Genomic DNA, 3,431 nt, shown 5'->3' on the forward strand with positions numbered 1-3,431 from the left:
TTGGCAACCTAGCGCTGGGTCAAAAAGGGACGAACCCAACGCTGGGTTATTTTAACCCAACCAGTTGGGTTATCATGTTTAACCCAGCCTGCTGGGTTGCTTTGTTTATGGTTTAAAATGACTACATTGCAGGGTTTCAAAAACGGGCGGGTGTTTTTTATCACTGCATTTCAGAAGGAAAACTACTGTATTTAGAAAATGTTCAAATTCATTTCGCATGTAATGCTTGATGAGGCAGCGTTTGTGAGCTCATTGCCGCTTTGCAGCCGTTACAGTAGAAACCTACCTCTCCCGCTTAGCGCCTCCTGCTGGAAGAAAATGAACTCGCGGAGTGCCACCACCAATTGAGTGTGAGGATGTGGGGGGAAACACTGCATTGCTACGTTAAAATGAAGCCAAATTGAGCTAGGCATTAAACCTACAAATATTGTTCATTTTAAATATCACTTTTACACACAAATAATAATTATCAAAAACAAGAGAAAAGTAAAAAGTAACATGTAAGAAGAAATGCAGAAAGGGATGCCATTAACAGCTACAGTTCATAAATAAAGCATTGAACATTTGTTGAATATAACTTAAGATCAAATTGGACTTTTTTCAATTTTATATATTGTATAAAAATATACGAAAACACTTATACAATAAATGTACAATTAGTTAGGTTCTTTACCAACTATTCTGGCATGACAGTACACAAATAAATCACAACATTAACTGATATTATAACATTTAACAGACGCATATGTGTGTGTGTGTGTGTGTGTGTGTGTGTGTGTGTGTGTGTGTGTGTGTGTGTGTGTGTGTGTGTGTGTGTGTGTGTGTGTGTGTGTGAGAAAGAATGTGAGCATGTGTATGAATGACAGAGTGTAAACTCTTCTACTAAACAACACAGAAAAAGCATTTAACATTGTTTTTACAAATTATACACTTACAGTTTGTTTCATAGTCCATGAATACAGATCAAGCATCACAGTCAATTTTCATGATCTCTTTAGCTTAATTGATGTAGTCATGAAGAAGCCCCTTCAGCACATGTGACATCTACATCATCCGGGGCAGCGTCCTCCTTTAAAACCACTGCTGCATCAGTTTAGAGGAAAGAACGTTCTCTTCTTTGACCAGCATTCATCCCAGTCACTGCCTGCTCTTCATCAGTGGCCTAGAAAGAGAAACACATTTGAAAAAATAAAACATTGGATTGTATTCACATTCGTAAGGATAGGTAAATAATGTGTTTTATAATTTCAACACTTTGTGTGGTTGTTTAATGTCTCGGTCCACCACAGCTCTCGTGAAGGCTATAATGGCAGCACTAGTGTGAGGGAATGTGATATTGTTTTAATAAATATTGCTTTCAGAAAACTTCTTTACTGAAACATTAAAACAGACATGACATTCACATACCTCACAAATGTTCATGTACGTAGATGGCTGCTCTTCAAACGGTTAGTTCACCAAATAATGAAAATGGTCATAATTTACTCTTCCTCATGTTGTTCCAGACCCACAGAAACTCTGCTCGTTTCTGGAAAACAAATGAATATATTTAATATTCTCTTTATTTGTGTCCTCCATTGCTAGTCTGGGAGACCAGTATTTTATTTTGAACATACATGTTTGCTATCATATAATTTAAGATTTATTCATATATAAATATCAGAATGAATTACTTCTACAATAACTTTGTATTTATGAGGCTTGAAAATACTGATTATCTAGACTATAAATGGATTAACAAAATTCTGAGAAAATGAAAAATATATTAATTTCAATATATTCAAGTCTTATAGGTTTGGAATGACATGAGGGCAAGTAAATGATTTTTTGTGTGAACTTTACCTTTAAGAGGGAAGACCAAGAATGATGACTCTCCAAATCAGACAACTCCAAAGTTGGTTTGAGTTCTGAAATGAAAAACACAGACATCAATGGTTTTAATGAAAAGAGCAAGTAATCACACTGTTGTTGCATCAAAATGTGAAGTAAACCGACAGGAGACAACAGAAACATTTATTTTCTAAATATAACTTACATAAAATCTCAAAAGAATGATGCTCTCCCATGTCTCTGACTTTTAACATCTACAAAAACAAAAAACAAACATTATTTTACTTAGTAATAAAAAAAAACAACTGATAACATGAAATTATGAAGTTTACTTGCCTTAAACTGTCTTTCCCTCTCTTCAGAAGAAGCTGAGAAAACCACCTCCTCATCACACAAGCAGACTTCTGTGTCCTTAACTCCAGTTAGTTTGAGTTCTGCAAAAAGGGACATCAATGGTTTCAATAAAATATGAACATATAATCACACTGTTGTTGCATCAAAATGTGAAGTAAACAAAAACAGGCAGGGCACAACAGAAACATTAATTTTCTAAAAAAAAAAAATAAAAAAAATCACATCAGTCTCAAAAGAATGAAGCTATCTTGTCTCTGGATTTCAACATCTACAAAACAAACATTATTTTAGTCTTAGTAAAAATAAATATAACTTGATGTTATTCTGAAGTTTACTCTCCTTAAACCCGTCTGTCGCTCTCTTCAGAAGAATACATCCTCCTCCTCACAGTCTTGAGACTCTCACACGAACAGCTTCTGTGTCTTTAACGCTCGGTGCAGACACAGTGAAGACAAGAGCTCGAAAAGTCTGAAATATTACATGTAAAACATAATTTTAACAGTTACCACTTCAACAGCCTCAAAATAATTATGCTAGTCTTTACTACACAATGCCGTTTCCTTTAGGAGACTAACATACATTCAGTTTAACCGCGAAAAAAAAGACAAATTAACATAAGCGTAACCGTGACCATAACCGTCTATTAATGCCTCAAAAAGTACAGATAATGTAAAATCTTATGTAAATATGACAAAATACATCCACGGATGTTATATTAAAATTACCTCTTCCGTTCAGTAACGTTAAATGATGCCGTTAAGACATTCGTGTCTGAGGCGAAAACCGCGAACGTTTTTTTTTTTCTTTTAAATATAACGTTAAGCTCCTTTGTTTCCGCCTTTCATCAAACCTTCCGCCTTTCATACAACTGGGTAAACAATAAACAATAACTTTAAATTTTGAATATTTACTTACCATAGTCTTTCACTCACTTCTCGCTTCTTTCACTCTGAGAAAATGGTGGCTGCTCGCACTGGGGACGTACGATCTTGACGTGACGTGCGTGCTCTCCTTCACGTCCGCGTTCTCAACCCAGCCCCGCTGGGTTACAACAGAGACCAATTTTAAACCCAAACTTGGGTTAAAACATCCCAAAATCCTATCCAACGGCCTCACCCCAGCATTATGGTTAAAAAAACAACCCAGCGTTTTTTAGAGTGTAAGATGGTTTAGATCCTACCAGTCCGATCGCTACCATTTTGTTTACTTAAATGGGGAGTCATCTCATTTATCATCAGTAAAATATG

The 3,431-nt window shown here is 35.6% G+C and overlaps 1 long non-coding RNA gene across 1 annotated transcript; it reads right to left on the reverse strand.

Moving 5' to 3' along the window:
* Positions 1-910: 910 nt before the first annotated feature.
* Positions 911-2,110, reverse strand: LOC132131425 (uncharacterized). Its single transcript, XR_009428873.1, has 3 exons — positions 2,036-2,110; positions 1,843-1,907; positions 911-1,162 (listed from the first exon to the last, which is right to left on the reverse strand). It is a non-coding gene; the product is annotated as an uncharacterized LOC132131425 (long non-coding RNA).
* Positions 2,111-3,431: the final 1,321 nt, after the last annotated feature.

The sequence above is a fragment of the Carassius carassius genome, chromosome 48 (genome assembly GCF_963082965.1).
Source record: "Carassius carassius chromosome 48, fCarCar2.1, whole genome shotgun sequence".
Lineage (NCBI taxonomy): Eukaryota > Metazoa > Chordata > Actinopteri > Cypriniformes > Cyprinidae > Carassius > Carassius carassius.